The 20,070-nt window shown below is 39.0% G+C and overlaps 1 pseudogene; it reads left to right on the top strand.

Annotated features, from left to right (window-relative positions):
• LOC115493569 (chloride channel protein B-like) overlaps window positions 1-19,524 on the top strand; it is a 77,124-nt pseudogene extending 57,600 nt beyond the window's left edge.
• The last annotated feature ends 546 nt before the right edge of the window (window positions 19,525-20,070 follow it).

The raw sequence follows: 20,070 nt of genomic DNA on the forward strand, positions 1-20,070 counted from the left end.
GATTTAATAGCAACAGGGTCTGAACTACATTTTCATGAATCATTTCAAGACAGTTTGCCATTCAGGAATATTGGCTTCTTACCAAATGACTTTTTTTGTTAGATCATAAGGCAGATAGTCTTCATTTCATGTTATATCCAGTCCCATGGATGTGGTCTTGAAAGTAACCTGAAACTTTGGATATCATAACTTTGGTGAAATAGCCTTAGTACTTTAACACATTATGCTACTATAGTGAATTATGTCTTGGGAGAAAATGTTCTCACATGTCCTATAAAAGAAAAATTTACACTGGATCTATTTTTGTAGTGTGGCTGCAGCTCTGTGTCTCTCTTTGGGGTAAATCTATTAAAGTAAGACAGGCCTAGTTGATAAAATCCAAATGTAAGTCCCTTCATTATTCCATAAAAAGGCATTTTCAGCGTGGTAAATAAAATGTCCTTGCTTGAAATTGCATTTAAAACCCAGGCCTTTGTTGCATCAACACAAATATGCAGCAGCAGTGGCACTGACCAGCTGAGCAAAGTGTCCTTTGGGAGGCATTTGGGCAAGCCTGTGGTTGTGAAGGTTAGCAAGGGTTTTGACACTGTTTTGCACCATATTCTTGTATCCACCGTGTTCAGTCTAGAAGCTGAACAACCAGATGGTAAAATACCTGGTGAGGTGGTTTGCCTTAGAGGGTGCTGATGAATGGGACACGCACTGTCTGGAGGCCTAACAAGGGAAGCACTGCAGGGTCTAGAACTGGAACTGTTCACTAGAACTGGCCTATTTTACATTTCCATAAATGACTTGGAGGAGACAGTGGAGTGTGCTTTCACCAGAACTGCAGATGTTGACAAAGTAGAACGGTCAGGGCTGGACTGCTCATGCTGTGAGGCTGCACAACTGGGGCTTGCTCATCCTGGAGATGAGGTGGCTTTGGAGGCCCCTAACAGTGTGTCCCCTCCTCCTCACCCCCATAGTTATGGGGAGCCACTGGGGATGTGGAGCCATGGTCTCCACAACAGGGCATGGAGGACAAGGAAAAATGGCACAAGTTGAAATTAGATGTTTGTACTGGTTATGAGGAAATACCTTCTCACCATGAGGAAAGTGGGGTAGTGGCACAGGCTGCTCGAGGTGGCTGCATAGCCTTCATGCTATGGAAGTCCTTAAGACCTGGCAGGAGAAATACACATCATTTGAGCTCATGGTGGAGTCCACCTTCAGCAGGAGGCTGGTCCAGAGAACTGCTGAGATCCCTTCTGACTTGAACAATCCCTGATTCTTATGATCCTACAGGTGCAATTACATTTTGGCTTGGTGTTTACCTGAGAAGCAATATATTGGTAAAGGTTTTCTTTAGCCAATTCTTTTTAAAGATGCCTTGTCATAAAACAACTATTTTGCCTTCTTGTTTCCTACACTCCCAAAGTAAAGTAACTCTTTAGACCAACAGACAGAAAACTTTATGAAAGAAATGTCACTGATGATGAGCAGTGAATCAGCACAGTCCTTAGTGTGTTCTTACCTCTGCAAAAGCTCACTGATGATAATGCAAGGTATGTAGTGGATGTAGGCAATACACACACTTCATAATCCCAGACAAAACCAAGATCACAGAAGCATATAATAAGATATCCCTCACATTTTTATATGTGGTTGATTTGACAAAACAGAATGATATTTCATTGGTTTCTGTGATAATGTGTAATATTTGCTTTCCGTGCAACAGAGAAAAACTGTGAAGTTGTGAAGACTGAAAGTCTACACTCTGCTAAGAAATACACTCTAGAAATTGCTCAGTTGAAACAGTATTCACATTACTGTTATTTAGAAACTGTTTGGTGTTTATACATAGTGCACATGATTCGGGAAGTAGCTGTTATCATTAATCATGTTTTCACATTTTGTTCATTGTGCTAGATCTATCATATTCCCAGACAAAGCTTAAGGCACGCAAATACAGATTTTTATCTGGTCTATGGAAAAGAGGCAGAAGATAAGCAGGAATCTACTCATTTAGGAACAATGAAATTCCTTTGCTAGAGTGTTTTACACAACAAGCAGCCACACTGGCACAATTCTGACAGCAGTTTGTCAGCATCTATGGTTCCCTTTGAGTTTCACCACTTGTACTTCATTAATTGGTATAACTCAATGAGCTTAAGAATAAAAAAACCCACATCTCTTGGGGATTTAAAAATTTTGTTTATTCTGCACTGAGCCACTTTGATTTGCAAGATAAATTACTTCTCATTTTAATTCAGAAACAAAATGCAGTTCTGAGAGGTTAATTTTTTCTATAAATTGGTGTTGGTCCCTTGAAATATGTCTCTGTAATAAGATGATGTTCCAAATTTATATTGCCTGCAGTCTGTTTCATATAATTGGGGATGGTTATGTGTTTTGATGCACATAAGACTATATTTTGGGGGATTAATTTAAATTCATCCCAGTGTAGAAGAAGAAACTTACTTTAGCTTTGTAGGTGCCATGTATGAAGTGCATTGTCTTCTCAGCTCATTTACTCTTAGACAGGTGGTCATATAACAAACCATCAGAATAACTGGCTTGAAAAAACAGCCTTGTGTCTGTCAGGAGGGAGGACAATAACTAATAACATATGGAAAGAGTTACTTTAACCACAGGGATGAAAGGTACCATGGTAAAACAGGATGTGGGCAAATGTATGCTCCAGTTGTCTCTGTCTGTGGTTTGCGTCAGCCTGTTTCTGACCAGGAGGTTCTGGCTTATGGTGTGTCCAGATGATAGTCAGAATAATTAATGTTTTTTGGTTTTTTTTTTTTTTTTTTAATAGAAACTATGAAACAAGCTTATAACTAGATCAGTTCATTGATTTCAGTTGTAAGATTCTGGCTTATATAATTCCATAGAAATTACTCTTAAATTTTGCAGAAAGTATCTTTATTTTCCATTTCACCCAACCAGTGAACTAGGGGGTACACATGCTTTTCAATTTTGTATGTTCATATTTCCTGAAACTTTGCCTGGAACCTGAAAATTATTAGAAAAGACTGGAAGAATCTATATATGATTTGTGAACTATCTTTGAAAGAGCAATGTTTCTAGCTGCTACCGCTGCAAAAAAAACAGCCCTATTGCAATGATAAGCGTAAGAATGAATTTCTCCAAAGTGCTTAACTTTAATCTACTTGATATCATCCAGAATTCCAGAGGATTTCAGCTCAGATTAAAAACCTTTTTTTACCATGAAAAGTCATGCAAATTGATAAGTGGGTCTTAAGACATCCTGCCTAGGATGACCAAGTCATGCATATGGTAGAGTTTATCACGTATCTCACACAAACCAAGGCAATGCTTGATAAGCACTTTTATTGGGTAATTACATTTTTTTTTACATTTGCAAATAAAGCAGATTGATTTCCATCTTGAAGTAATTTACTAACACATTATAAACTCGTCAAATGCTAACGTGGTGCAGCATGCCATTTCCTGTTTACTAAGTAATCCTTTGGCCATCTGCTTTGTGTCTTTCAGGTTGAACCTGGAATTGTTCTCTGCCAGGGACTGTCATGGAGCCTGGCGTCAGAACCCTCCACCTGAAGGAAAATATTGCCTCCTTGGCTTGACTTCTTGCAAATACAAGCCTTAAGCCTTGGTCGCTTCCCAGTCGTTTGCAGGCCCAAGCCAGAACATGCAGAGGTGTTCCAGGGAACTATTAAAAGGTAAAAATGCTATCAAATTGATATAATGCGATGTGTCTGGATATTTATAAGATGATTTTTTTTATTTCTTTAAGCATCTGTTTGTGAAGATTATTTGATATGTATATGAAACTTGTTCTTACTTTCTTTAACACGAAGAGCAGGTGTCCTTTAAAGAAAGGACCCAGGTCATTTCTACCACAAGGTCATCTATTGCATCAGGAATTTATGGAAACAGCAACAATGAAATGATCTTATAGGAACAGCAGAAAAAGGGAAAAATGCCCTTCGGAGCCTTAAAGGTTCACTGAAACAGTAATTTAAAAGTATTTGAATCCAGTTACTCATGACATTTCCCATGCCAATTCAAAGCTGGCCTGCTCTTTCTTCACTTTTTTTTTTTTCATTTTATTAGCGTATGCTTTTACAGGAAATGAGTTAACATAAATCATATTACAGACAAGATAAGCAACAAAGTCACTGGAAGTAACATGCTAGGGTAAACAAGAATCAGACTAAAGGATTTTTTGCCATATGGGGCACTCTCAAAAGGCATATAAAATCTCTGATAAATGAAGTATTTGTGGTACTGTATTTCACATGACAGCAAGAGTGAATTCATCCTTTTAGGAAGAGATATTAAGACTGTCCTTTGAGTGGTGGGTCATGAGTGGGAGAGGCAGTGACTTAATTTCCACTTTGAATATCCTAGAGTAAAGGAGAAGATGCATATGCACCTCCTACTGCATTGCAGTTCACATATGCAGTATGCAAAACCCTATGAATTCTGCTTCCAACAACAATAAAACTGGACACATGTAATAAAAACAGATGACCAATTTTGTTTTGTAATATTATAATTTTTCATAATTTTCCTGGTTTCTTTTATCCTGAATGGCTGCAGTATTCTACATATTTTCTTGTACAGAGTTATTATTTTATCCACTTAACTGCATAGCACTTGGAACTACCTGTGAGCAAAGAAGGATAAAAATATTTTTTTCTGTCAATGGGGATTGTGGAAAAAACTATCTGTGCATCATTGGTGGAGATTTAATTAGGACTTGTCCATTTGCCTACTTTATAACAAATTTTCAAGGATAACTACCAGCAGCTGAGTGAATATTTAATAAAAAATTCAAACTTGTTTCAGTGACAAGTGAAGCAGTTTGTATAAGCCTTTTAGGAAAACAAATATCTTCTTGTAATGAGAATTGTACAGTGGGAATTATTTGGGTTTCAGTGGCCTGGAGGAGTAATGACATCAATAAGTGCAGTATTATATACTTGTGTATGACACATATATCTGTTTCCTCACAGTGATGTTATCATAAACATAATTAATACAAAATGTGCTAAGGCCCTAAAACCTAACTTTCTGAGTGGTAGTCTGCAGTGTGTACCAGTCTGAAGATATTATAGAACTTAAATTATTGTGCTTTTTTAGTTCTCAGCTGTTCACAGCAATAAAACTAGAAAGCACTCTAGCAACAGCTACAGCCTAAGTTCCTTTAAAATTCACTTTACAGGCCCAGGCTGCTGAGGCATATGCAGAGTTCATGTAAATACTGTTGTGCTGTACATACTCTGTACTGTAAGTACTCTGCATTTTATAATGCAGAGCAAACTGGTGTTGGAGGAAGCAAAAAAGTGGAAAGGAAGGCTTATACTAGGACACTCCAAAGAGAGGTACCTGTAGAGAAAAGCTGATGTTCCCTGAAAATTCTGGTAGGGTTGTGGTTTTCTCAATCCTCAGAGCTCTTTGGTGATATATTCTTTTGGAACCTTTTCAAAGGGATGAAGGAAGAAGTTTATTTCCATGTGACTTTCAGCATAAATTAACTGCTGTTAGACTGTTTTGAATAAAACCGAGATAATATTATAAATGGTTGACAAAGAAGAATCAAATAGCTTTTCTGGCTAGTTGGTACCTCACTCCAGTGAAACACATACAGAGAGATTGTCTGGGAGCAAGAACTGTGTTCTGGGGTGCTCTGACAACACCCCTTCTTGCTCCAGTGTATGCCCAGTGGCTTGAGGACTTTCACGATGAATTTGGAATGTCTTCTTCCCGTAGGGGACCACAGGTGACTTTGCTGTTCTGCTGTTCTCACCAACACTGGGAAGGGAATGCTCTGCAGTCATCCTCTGAAACAAATCTCCAGTACTGTGATGGGTAATGGAATTCGTGTATTCACGACCAGAAGCATTTAGGATTTAGGTTTTACATTTTACTCATAAAATTACAGCTCTTGCAGCACATAACTCTTAAGACCAAGATGGCAAATGCTGTGAACTCCTTAAAAGAGAAGGGTGCTGTTCAACCTCTTACCCCTATGAGACCCACGGAAATCCGATATGGACATGACATGACCACAGCAGAAAAATGGTAAGTTATTTACACACCACATACATCAATAATGTTAAAGTGGAGGATGTGTGACTTGCATGACATATCTTAAAAAGGTTGCTTGGGGAAGATGTAAAAAATACTTGCCATGATGTTTTTGTTGAGAGATGCCCTGGATGTAATTATTGATTCTCAAATATGGTTGTTAGGTTTTCTCCTCTCTTGAACAAAAATGTTGTTATTAGGTTAAAAAGAATGGAATAACAAGTTAATGAAGGGAAAGAAACAAATAATCTGCTAAGCTTGCATGAAGGCAGTGACAGCTCATAATTTTTTAATAATGTTTCTCATTTATGTTTTTTGTACCATTTTTTTCTCATGAAATAAGCATGGATGAAACACTGTAAATTTGGTCCAAATGTAAAAGTTATTCAGTACCTGGCCACACTTGGAAACTGTAGCAATGCGAGTTGCTGTATACAGATGAAGTGTTATTATGTTTCATAATACATATGAGTGATTCTGACCCTTTGAAGAAAAAAGGTCAATGCCAGCTCCTACAAGAGCAAGAATGGTGGCCAAGGGATGTTGGCTGGAATTTGCATGGGCCTACAAATGCATCTTAGTGTTGGCCTGTAGAAAACATGTAGATATTACAATTTTATTAAAGAAAAACACAAATGTGCCTCCTCCTCTCCCCCATATCTTCCAGATCTGCCTAGCAGGGCTAGATCTTTCTCCTACTCATTGTGATCTGGATGGTTACCCACTGGAGATCAAGATGAGATCACCAAACACATTTTTCCATGGGTGACCTAAATCTGAAACTGTTATCTTCCCCAGCTGAGCAAGTAGAAAATAAAAACAAAAGTAACTACTAAAGAAAATTTCTTGGCTTTAAAATTATTAAAGAGGAAGCAAGCTGTAGCTGAGAAGCAAGTTTCCAAAACAAAGATCTCCTTAGAGTAATACATTTGACACTTTGCCACAGTCAGAGCTCTGTGCATGCCTGGGAAACCCTTGCAGAGTTCAGTTTTAGGAATGTGTGGCTACATGTTCCTCAGACTATACTCTGCAAGGGTTTCCCAGGCATGCACAGAACTTGATGGTGAATTTGACGCATTGATGGGGTTGATCGATTTATTGTGTGCAGCACAGAGGGTTGAGGAACTGGCTGGCCCCCTTCATTTCTCCCACAGTAGTGATGATACTTGCACATCAGAACAAAACAGGCTATTCTTTTGCACTGCAGCTGAAATGCCTCCCCTGTTGCCCCCCCAGTGACTGCAGCTGAGCTGAGCTGTTATGGATGTGTTAGCCCTGAGTCCACTGAGAGCTATAAATGTCATGCCCTCAATGACATGCCCTCCAGGCTAGGTGGAATTCATTCTTCAGAGTGACCTGAGGATAGGACGAGTGCCTTCCTTCTCAGGCTGTTTCTGCCAAATAAACAGCATGAGGTGGTAAATACATATTGAGGAGTTGTTGGGAGGTCCCTTGGCTCTCTTTTGTCTTGGCTGCTCTAGATTGTGGCTCCAGATCCTCCTCCAGTGGGAAAATATAGAGTTATGCTTCTGCCTAATTTCTGTGAGACCAAATCTGAAAAAAGAGCTATTTTTTCATTTCCACATGTTACAATGTACTGGTGGAGGGCCATTGTGGGGCAATGAAGTGGTTCTTTGACATGATGAAGAGATTAGACATATCACCACTTGTGTTTTGCTGCTCCATCTTTTTTGCCAGAGGTTAATAAACCTCTTCATAATGTAAAGTACAGTAAAACCAGAAGACATGGAGGATTTGAGGAGAAAAGCTGTAGGTAATGAATTTCTTTTCGCTGTCTGTGGACATTTCTGGGATATAACATGGATGGTGATGATATTCCATGGTCAGTAGCAACACCTTTGCTGCCATGCTTTGCATCCTCTGATTACTTCCCTCTACAGGCATGTGTAATGGATGACAATGTGCTCTCTACCTAGAGCATGCTCTACCATGCTACACTTTTCTAGGATGCTGTTTATTCCCTGCTTTATATAGGTTTCCTGCATATTTGTGACTGATGAATACCATGTTCCTCCCAGGGACTGTTCTGATGTTGGTGGCCTTTTTTGCCTTTACCTTCACTTTTGCCAAGGAAAATTAGGGAGCAGTTTTTCTGTACTGTGGTTAAATCCTCCTGGTGTCCATTGAAGTAAAGCAGGCGCATGCTGGTGTCTTGTTAGACCAGGAGCTGTCCCCTCTATGTCCTTTGAGGAAAAATAGTGAAGAGTCAAAAGCTGAAATACTGCCCAGCAATCTTAATTTCTGTTTTGAACACAGCTGCGAGACAATTTTCCTGGAGAAAATACGAGGTTGACAAATACCACTGAGTAGCCTGTTTGGGAATTTTACCATAACAAATAAGCCATTTTGTTCATGCCTGAGGCTCTCAGATCTGTACCATACGTACCTCTTCTCCTGTCAGGCTGAGGGCTGGATTCCCTGTGCTTGCCTCTGTACTCTTACCTACACAGCTGTTAGCCATTACTCTGCATTCTGTTTGTCTATCTTTTAGCTGAAGGAAATTTTTTTTTTTTGCTTGATTTAATTTGACTGGGATAAAGTAATTATGCAGAAACCACGATTTCTCTGATGGTAAGCAGACTGTACAAACTATACCTGTCTAAGCAGAAATGGGTAAAACTTCGTTTTATGCTACTTCTGTAGGGGACGTGACATTCTTGGCATTGTGTCTGCATTTTTCTGTGTATTTTTGCACCTAGGAATCCCCATTTCTTCTCACCCATCAAGTTTACTGGAACGTCAGCATTTGTGGCTGATTGAATTAGGTACTTTGAAGCCAAAAAAAAATTTAAATAAAACATTGAAGGTAACATTGTCAAAAATCTTTGTACTTTACCAAGTTTGTTCAAACTGTTTCATCACAGTTGGATGCCCCACCCCTGGAAGCATTTAAGGCCAGGTTGGATGGGTCTTTGACCACCTTGGTCTATGGGGGATGTTCATGCCTGTGCAGGGTTGGAACTAGATTACCTTTAAGATCCCTTGCAATCCAAATCATTATATGATTTTATGATTGTACATTATGGATATGCTAGGCAAGAGTGTATTGACTATGTGATTGCCTTACTTAAGTTAGTTTTATACAAATGAAGTGTTCACAGTACTTAATTTTCAGGACAAAGTTGGGAATCTAAGATCCTTTCAAAAGATAAAATACATCCAAAAGCTGTGGTCTTCATGTAGCTAAAATGTTACTAGATGCTGGTCTTGCAAAAACCCCTACTGACCAAAAACACGGCTTCCTATCCAAAGACATTTCAAAAGGTGTAATACCCTGGAAACCGAATTCAATCCATCTTAAAATAAAACTTAATTACCTCGGAAGGTCTTGTTCTGAAAGGTGAGTTAAAGCCTGCTGCTCTGTGCAATCACACAAATGTGTTTTGTAAGCTTTCTTTAAAAATGTCCAGCTGGCCTGGGCCAAGCTGCGCAGGCCTGCAGAGCACGGCATTGCCGCTGGGATGCTCCCAGCGAACCCGGCGGGACTCCAGTGCTCTCGTAGATCTGGACGTGGAAGCTGACTTCAATGGGGCTGGGAGCGCTGGCAAGGATGCTGAGAGTTACATCTTTCCACTTCAAAAACTCAGGGGAGATATTAAACATCCGCTTGATCAGCAGCAAACTCCCTGCTCCAAATCTCGCTCAGAGGACGTCATGTCTAATGGAGCTGAGATGCCAGAAAGCTGCACCTGAGTGAGGAGGGTTTCTGCCTCAGGTTAGTCCCCGGTCCAGATCCAGAAGAACTGCCAGAGGAGGGAGCCAAACTTCATTTCTGTTGGCAATATTTATTTTGCTGCTGTTCTTTGCTGCGCTTCTGCACTTTCTGCTTCCTTTGTGGTAGGAGGCAGCCAGGTATAGAACAGCGTGTGCTCATGAACTGCTTCTACTCAATGGTCCTACTTTTTATTCCTGGTTTGTGAGGTGGTATGGGAAGGGAGATACTCCGCTCTCCTCAATCAGAAGACATAGTAGAGCAGCTGTTCCCAGTAACAATAATGACACTATTGCTGAGACAAACATTTTCACAATGATGCATGGGAACGCTAAATCCAAACCACATTGTTTAGCTAATGCATGCTTTTGCTCTGCTAAAGGGGAATGTCACATAACTGAAAGTAAATTGAAGAGATCAGAGTTTAGAAAATATGACAAAGTTGAAAACTTAAAGCTGTAATACACAGTAACATCCTTTAGCAGTGAAATCAATGATCCAAAGTGGTGTGTGTATGTGTATTTTATGGCAGTTTATTAGGTATGACTCCCCTCTGGCCAGTCCAGTGAACAGACACTGTTGTGAGTCAGGAATGCTTTCTGCCAAGCACTTCAGTGAAACTGAGTATAGCATATAGATCTCCTTTCCCACAGAACATATCAGGCATTGCAACATATCATAGATATGTCAGACTGTAGGTATGGTTTCTGGCATTTTTCTTTAATCTGCACTCCCAGCTGGGACTAATGAAACACTGCTCTCAAGACTTGTGCATGCACATGTGTTCAGAGAGTCCTCACACACTGTTTTAATAAGGTAATACTTTTATTCTTATTAGCAAGAAAAGAGGTACTTGCCTTCAGTAGAGATGTGGTGCAACAGCTTAGAGAAAGGAAAGTTAAAGATGAATGGAGACGTGAAACATTTAATTCATAAATTAATTACAGAACTAGTGATATCTACCTTAATATTGTGACAGCCTTGCTGCTGGCACTTTCAAAATAACTGATACGGGTTTGAAAGATTGTTGGAGAGCCTTTTCCTTCTGGCACTGTTTTGGCGAGATTGCTAAGTTTAGATCACAAGAATGCAAAATTACTCAATCAAATGTAGAAGTTTGCTAAGTTCATGCAATAAATGGAGATAAAAATGGGGTTTTGTTTCTTGTCAGAGGATCATGGTCAACTTCCCCCCTTCCTTTCCACTGTGCCTTTGCTGTACGTTCTGGGCAATGGTGATTCTATCAGGCCTGATCAAAGCTAGAAACACCTTTGGCAGTGGTTTGAAGGCTTCATATGAACTCAGCCAGCAAAGAAGAAAAAAGGGGAAAGGAAGCACAGTAAATACTTGAGAAATATTTTTAGGTGTGCAGACGAGGGAGCTGACAGCAATATCTGATGGCAATATCAAAGTGCATTTGTGATTACTTGGTTTTCATGTTAGAGTCTGTCAGCACATTGATTGTTTTTACTGTCCAGCCTCCTGCTTTTGAAGAGCTGCTCTAGTTAATTTCAATGATACACTATACAGTAATTTTGCCTATTTAAATAAATGTACTTCAGTACTTTCAACAAAAGGATGTTGCGATCCTCCCATGCATTGTCAGGGTCCTGGGGCACTGTAGCTCATGAATAACACAGATGGAGGAAGGTTTATAGAGTCTGTGGCAGTGGTTTTATTTCATATCCAAAGTGTGAAAAGTTTCTTCCAAAGAACAACATTATATGATACTTTTAAAATAGGTAGGCCTGTTTGGCCTTGGAAATAATTGTGCAGGTGGTGTAGGACTTTGTGATGGAGCCCTTTGCAGGGAAAACTGGAGTGTTGCAGAGACTGTGTGCTAACCCAAAAAGCCAAATTAAAAACGTATGCAGCCACACTGCAGCATGTGGGTGGCTTTTAGGCAAGTGCAGAGTGTTGTTAAATGTCAAAATCAAATATAGGCATGGGGAAAACTGATGTGTGAATGGAAAGATTGATCACATGCTTGTCCTGCCGTTTAAATGTGTGGTAGGCTCCTCTGAAATTCAAAGTCTGCCTAGCAGCAAGCCAGCTCGTAGAGAAATACAAATCTGATTTTAAGCCTTCACACATTTCTAAAATCTGGCCTTTCTGCAGGTCTGAAAAATGAAGTTTGCATTTACAATTTATTAACAGTTGCCTTTGCATTTTCACGTTGAGGCTGTGGGCTTGCTGTCTACTCATTCACCCTGATGATGTTGCCTATAAAACCTGACAACTGGCAACTTAAGTAATGAGTATTAACTTCAAATCATAGCCTTGACATATAAGAAATCCCTGTACTATAGATTTGAAAACTGAGGTACAGAGGTTAAATATTTGCTCAGTGTCCTTTGAAAAGCTGTAGCATAGACAGAATTTGATCTTTGCTCTGAAAAACCTCAGCCTAGTACTTTATAGTGACCTTTTTATAATCTTTTAGGTAGGATGCCAAAAATTCATGCAATGCTCCTGCTCCCTCTTCATTTGAAGAACGAAATATTAAGTAAACAATAATGATTTAGCCTGCCTAACCTGAAACAACCCTGTAACCCTGAGATTTTATTGTGTAAGATGAAGACTTGGTTGATTTAAAACAGTTCCTGATACATGATGACCTAGTCCTTATCTACTGTCTAGCTCACCATATGCAGAATACTCTGTTTACCAGTTTAAAAAAGCACAACACTATTTCAAGTCAGGCAAATGACTGCATTGGGTATTGGCCAAAACAACAGATAAAATCAGGTTAAAAAACACCCCAAACCCCAGGTACTTTTGGTGGATTAATGCAGGAGAAATAAGCCTAAAACTTCATAAAGTAAATGAAAACATGATGCTTCATGTTCTTTAATCCTCCCTCCTCCCCTTGTCCCTTTGTGCAGCTATTTTATCCATTCCATCCAGCCCTGAATGCTTTTGCCAGTTGCATCACCTTTTAATGTTCCTTCTGTTCATCTGCAGCTACTTTGGAGCTGTAGTTCCTTTTATGTCACTCACCCAATATTTAGAATTTGTAGTTTCCTCAGATAATTGGCCATTTTGACAAGAAGAGTGACACAATCAGCTGTCAGATACTTTTCATTCCTGACTTCCATGCCAAAACTGACATGTGGATATTGGAATAATAATGCGTTATCTTAATTAGGTGTATCTTCATGATACATGCTTTATAACAGATAGAGCATATGAAACTACTGCAATGCCTTGCCAGGGTATCTTTGAAATGAGATTCCCTACTTAAGAGTTTTTTTTCCTTCTTAAATAAATAAAGAGCAAATGAACAATTGCAGAGTCCAAGTCTGAATCTTAGCACTTCCTGTTAAACCTCACAAAATAGTGCAAGAAACATGTTTGGTCTGCTTTCTAAGGCTTGATGATGTGATAGGAAGGATGTTGTATGTAACATCAAAGAATGATGTTGTTATACCTCTGAAGCCTGACTTCTGGAAGTCCAAGTGAAATAATGTATGCTCATTTTTCTCCAGAATATGGCAGTTTTTAATAGGCTTGGATTCTTATCAGAAATGTTCCAACTATTTCCTTCATTGTGTTTGTGTGTGCTTTTTTCTTGACTATCCAAATTTCTCTCACACTTTTAGAAGTTTTGTTAAGTGACTCCCTGCTGGGTTTAGTTAAGAGCGGTGCTGAGCAAATTGCAAGCTGCCAAAACCAGCCAACAAACCACTGGTGATGAGCAAATGTTTCTGCTCTTTCAACTCATGGTGAATGTTACTGTTTTCTTAATTCCAGCATCATGTTCAAGTGGAAAATGGCGAAGTCTGGACTACAGACCTGAACACTGTTTTGGACCTGAGCAAAGAGAGTCTGGCTGAGGATCAGGGTGGATCATAACTTTCACGCTTGCTGTCTATATATGTTAGGATTAAAGTCTTGGGAGTATTCCCGGCCCAGTGATCTTTCTTGAAGTAGACTTGTTGGAGCTGTGCATGGTGATCTCGGAGCAGAATTTAGATCTGTATATTTATGTCTCTTAGAATGATTACAGACCTTTTTTGTGAAAGACTGTAGAATGTGAACCTTTAGAGAGTTTTGCAGAATGAAGTGTGTAATGCACAAAAGGTAATTCATAGGAAAAGACTGGATTAGTTTCTTCTCTATACCCTCTGCTGCACTGAATATATTCTGAATATATTGTGTTTTTCTCCATTTCCTCCTCCAAATGTAGTCTGAATGGAATAGGTCTTGCCTGTTGTAGCATGCCTTATTAGTGTCTTCTCATAATTGTCCTCAAAACCAAGTCCATTACTTTCTATGCTACATGTCCAGGAGATGGCATGCATGTGGTAGGAGGCCTAGGGAAGATCAGTGACTTTCCCTGGAGGGGAGATGTGAGCCCAGGGCAAGTGTTTGCTCAGCCATTAGCTCTGCTGCAGTGTTGCACTTACCTTAGTAATCTGAAAGAGATTTTATTAAAACCAAAGCCAGTCAGACATTAAATTGAGACAAATGAAGTTTCAATAGTTATGAATACCCAATTCATTCTTTGTCCTGTGAACAGGATGTGCTTTAAAGGTGGGAGCAGGTGACAGACTCCTAATATTTCTGGCTGTGCCACTAATTTCCTTCAGAACGGATGCTTTTCCACAAGTTATACTCACATAGGCACACTTATTTGTAAAAATCCCTTTGATAATCTTAGATGAGAGACAAAAGCCATTGAAAAAAAATGCAGATTTCAAGACTACATAGTGAAACAATTGACCATTGCAGGAGAAAGGGGTCTTCTCTCTAATGTTAACTTGTGGGAGGTGTAAGTGATAGAATAGTTTTCTTCAAATGTGTGCTCCAGGTCTGTACAAAAATGCAGAGGTAGATTCTCACAGCATATCTTCCTTTAAATGGCATTTCATAATAAAGGACTTGAACCTAGTTCTTCCATATCCAGTCCCTAGGATCTTTTGGATCAGGCAGGCATGTTTGCTTAGAATCATAAAGTCATGGAATCATTAAAATGGCAAAAGACCTCAGTGTAAGCCCTCTGCTGTGGACTGCTAATAACACCTTGAAGCAAACTAATCTTTCCTAGGAGACATTTATGTTAAAACTAGTAAATCCCTATAACATGTTTTGGTTTGAATAAAACAATATTTTTGGACACAGAAATACTCAGTTAAAAAATTCCAGCTTATACTTGGTGTTCCAGTCACAAAAGCCACTTGGTATGTTGTTTATATTTTTTCTGATGCCCTAATGAAGATTAGGTGTCTGCTCTCCTCTGAGTTCATCAGGCACATAATTTAGCAGTGTGTTGCACAACTTTGTACTACTGTATTAACTCCTAGCTCCTAGCTGTAATCACAGAATAGGGCTAGCACGATGTCAAGTATGCTACAAACCAAAAAGATCTGTGGTGGCCCCCAAGGTATCTGTTATCAAAATATAAGTTAAAAGTTGAGAAGCGGATAGTATGAATGGAGTGTGTGTGTACGTGTGAGTGTAGCAAACAAATACTAAGATAAAAACTACAACTTTATGTATTTTGCTTGTCAAGGTCTTATCTGTGTAATGCAGAAAGGTAGAACTCTGAAGAAAGGTTTGAAATTATAAATTAATTTATAAAAATACTCATTTTAACATTACTAAGTCAGCAATAATATTGGATGTCTTAATGAACTCTAGAGTGCAGTACTGTGAGCGAAGCTTTCACTGATGATTTAAAACAGGACATAATATCTTGGCAGATCTTATTTTAATGTAGATGTTACTTAAGAAGGATGAGGGAAGCAACAACAGTCTACCTACTTGCATCTAGATAATTGTGTTTGCTTATTACAGGTATTGTCTTGTTGGGTGCAAACTACACACTTCATGAGCTGGTCCTGCTAAGGACAAGGTCAAGGAGAGGTCAAGAACATGTAGGATAGGGGATGTCTTTTAATCTAATATGCCAAACCTAAATGGGCAAACATCTGTGTGATGCTGCTATTGCTAATGGATGTTTAGGAAAGCCAAATGTGTGGTCAGCCCAGTAATACTTTAGAATCAAAGAATAACTCCAGTTGGAAGGGACCCATAAGTAACACTCCTGATGCAGCTCCTTTCCATTTCCTTGCATCCCACTGCTGGTCACCAGAAAGCAGATTAGCACCTCCCACTCCACTGCTGTCCTTGGGGAAGTTGTAGACTATGATGGGTCCACCCCTCAGCCTTTTCTCCAAGCTGAACAAAACAAGCAGCCTCAGCCACTGCCCTTGTCCTTGAGGCCTTTTACCATACTGGTTGCCTTCCCCTGGACACACTCTAATAGTTTGATGTCCTTCTTATTTCAAGAACCCAAGCCTACACATAGGACTTGTGGTGTCATCATATCTCTGATGCTAAAGCATTGTGTACTTGCTGTTTAAAATTTGCCCATTACAATGAATGTAATCATCTGCTCTAACTTCGGGTTAAGGCTGTGCATACTGCTGGAGAAAAGACACATCTCTGAACTGGAGACAAATTATGAGTCTTTGTCCCCATCTCATCCTCTCTCCTATGAGAAGGTAACCTCTTTCCTTTCAGTTCTTTCCCGGTTTAAAAAGTATATTTGGGTGATTTAGGATGAGTAGTCCATGAAAGAAGAGATTATGTAACATATGTGGTTGAGATAAAGAAGTGATCAGGTTCAACTTAAATTTAAGGATGACTAGAGACCTTACAGGGACATAGCTCATAAACTATAATGCCACTAAGAGTCTGGAAATTGTGCAAGACTGCTGGTAAAGAAATCCTTTACTCAGATAGGCCATAGCAGTCTTCTCTTTCTCAACTTCTCTATGGATAGCAGAATTGTTATAATATTTAATTTGCTATGGGATAGCACCTCTCTGAATGATTAGTGTTTATAAAAGCTTTCAAACTTGAAAAGCATGTAGCATTCTTCCCCTTGACAGATGACCAAAGGATTTTTAGGAATAGTAAACGTTAAGCGTAGTGGAAGAAAATCATGAGTTTCTAAGGCAAGACTAGTATTGTAGTTTTAGGAATTTATACAGGCCCAGCTGGAAAGTCATCATGTGTTACTGAAGCTTGGTCTGCACATGGGAATGTGGCTGGCAAAATAATGTTAAGGAGCAGGGCAGTTATGTATGATGAGGTGCCAGTACACAAATAGATATTCCTATGGAAAATGTCTGAAGCTCAGCTGATGGCTGATACCAGTTTTGTTGCACATTTCTGCACTATGCTAGCACGTAATTACCACTTAGTGTGTGAATTTTAGCAGCATGAAAAACCTCACCCCTAAGCCAATGCAATTGACATTGTCTAAACAGAGATACAGTTACAGTAAAGGAAAACAAAAATTTGTAACTGAAGAGTGCTCTAATTTCAATTGCTAATTTGAGTCTTACTGGCAAAAGAATTTATAAAGTTTGGACAAGTTCTGCTGGTGTAGCTCTGCTAGAAGTCTTTTGTTAGGAGTCAAACTGGGAGTCTTTTGAACCTCTAATTTGCTGCACAGAAGGAAAGAGAAATGCATTCTTGCCTTTTCCAGATAACAGTGGAGAAGCTGCCCAGTCTGTTGCACCCAACCATGCTGCTAAATCGCTACACTACAGATCCCTGGTATCAGCAACTCTTCATCAATCTGGTAAGGCTGAAGCCAACTCTAAAAACAAACATTTCCTCCATGAACAATATGTTTGTTATATTTTCTCATTTGTTTATGATGGCTGTGTCAGCTGCACTGATTTACATAAACACTGCCAATCCTGGGACGTTGCATTCTCAACAAAAGTAGCTGAGTACAAACAGCATTCCGAAGTTTTAATTCATATTGTATAAACATAACAGATGTTGATAAAATGAGCCAAAAAGAAAATACAACAAAGGAGACCATTTCAAGGGGGCTTTTGATTAAAATACATTCCAGATTGACAAAATGATACAATGTTAATGGAATAGATCATTTAAATGTCATTATTTGGCTCTTATAGTCCTATAAAGCAAATATAAAGCAACACTTTTGAGATTTAAACTCCATTACCGTACAGTGCCTATACATCAACTTATAAATAAAACTATATTTCTTTTCCCTTTCCTTTTTTTTTAATGCCTCCTATGACATTGCCACATTTATTTCCTAAATACTGTACTAAAATACTGGGTCCAAAAGCAATAATAAGTTTAGTATACAGAGTAAGGCCTAAAATAAATATATTATAAACAAAATAAATGCAGTTTCTGCCTCAGTGAATTTCCAGTCATTGAAACTGAGATGGGTGACACTGAGAAATCCAGGTCAGAGGCCTAATTCAGTTGGGTTTTCTTTAAAAAGATATAAAATCTGCTCCTGTTAATTCATGTGTAAAGATGATGAGACTTCATTTGAGATCCATCTGGTCTAAATACCTTGCTTTGAGAATAGCTAGAAGGAGAGAAAATTTACAAAACCTGCAATGCTCCTAATATGCACTATCTAGTTTCGTTTGAGAGTTTTCTTTTAATAGATGGGGGAAATGAGGTGGAGAGAGGACACATGGCTTTCCAAAGTTCAAGAGTAGGTCATACATGGAAGTAGAAGCCAGCTCAAACTGAGGCCCAGCCCAGTGCTTGCGCCTGTGGGCCACAAAACTTTTTTTATTATGGGAAACCTATGGAATTCGATTGCATTTCATATTGATGCGAACCCTGAAGCAACAAAGTCTACTCTCCGTTTCAACAACTTGTTATCACTCACAAAAGCTCTGTTTCTGATATCCGTGCAAATAGCCATTTTGATTTCCTAGGTGCAATGATTTCCTGCAGCAGCGATTTCTACAGCAAAACTACATGTGGTAAAGGAAGAGGAAACCTCTTTACTTTTGATTTGTTTTCTTCCTCATGTCTTTGGATGCCTGGTCTGTTCTTTAAATGAGAGAAGGAGAAGAGATGTGCCCTTCTATGCTGTGCATTTATTTATGTTGTTTTATCATGTCTTTGTTTCACGCTTCCTCTTTCTGGGCAAGCATAGCATTGAGAAGCACAATACACCTTCTTTGGCAGAACTGGCCAGGTCACAGGAATAACACTGTAGAATTATGGGAAAAATAAAGTCTTAGTGAACAACTACATACTCTATAAAGACCAGCTTGGTTGACAATAAAATGATCTTTAACTCTGTTCCTATCAAGAAACCATTAATGCCTTCATAGTTTTCAGTCACCAGAGTTTAGTACTGGTAAGCCCACTTCTCACAACTATGTGATTCTTTCTCTTCCTTCCAGACTGTGTTTCTACATGAATTGATTTTTATAAGCGTGTACTACAAAATATTACAGGCTGTCATAAATGGCTGTGTAATGAGATAGCAGCAATAAAAAAATTTAAAACTTAATAAACATTGGGGTCACTGACTATTTTCAAGCAAATCTTAGATCAGAAAAGTCTTAGACTTAGAAAGTGGACCTCAACTTTGCTTTTCCAGTCTGTGAAATTTGAGTGCATTCCAGTCATCACAATTTATTTAAATTGAACCTTATGGTTTACCAAAAAATAAAGTGGTTATTTTACTATGGTATTTCCTGATGCTTTAGGTATAATTGAGGATGTGCAGCAGGGGGAGAATCCATGTTCTTATTGGATGCTGTAGAACCTGCAGAACCAAATGTTTGGAGTGATCAGCAGGAAGGACTTGATGCCCTTCCTGCTGGAAGAGAGGCTCAGGCTCCAGCTGGCACCACAGAGCCCTGATGCCCTGATGTGAGCAGCCCCTGGATTCAGGACTATGCATGACTTAGGCTTTGTCACTTGTTTTGGAGCACATGTTCTTCTTCAGGAATACATAATCAGAGCTTTTCCACCAGATTCCTTCCAGAGAAGACATGCTTAAAAGGTGTAGTATCTTGACATGAGAGATTGTAGCCCCAGAGCTATGTCCCTTCAGCTGCTTGGTGACTGCAAAATTCACAAATTTAAATGCTTGTGAGACAACATGGGAATTCACATGTTTATGGAAGACATATAAAATGTGAAAGATGGATGTCAAGAATGCTTTTGTCATGCTGTGTCTATGTCTCTTGAAAAAGACCATAACAATCAGCAGCCGCTATGCTGGCAATGCCTTTCAGTGAAGACTAAATCTTCAATCTCTGAGTATCTGCCTATTAGAAAGAAAAATGTTTTAGATTTCCTCCAATGATTTTGATGTTTGATTTTGTTCTGCCAAATACCAGAAGGATTCGCACATTCCTACATTAAAACAAAACACGTATGAAGGAATCCACCACTATTAATGTTATAATGAATACCAAGGAAAACTAGTAATAATTTATTGGTTATAAAAA

Source organism: Taeniopygia guttata, chromosome 2, assembly GCF_048771995.1.
Source record: "Taeniopygia guttata chromosome 2, bTaeGut7.mat, whole genome shotgun sequence".
NCBI classification, from domain to species: Eukaryota; Metazoa; Chordata; class Aves; order Passeriformes; family Estrildidae; genus Taeniopygia; species Taeniopygia guttata.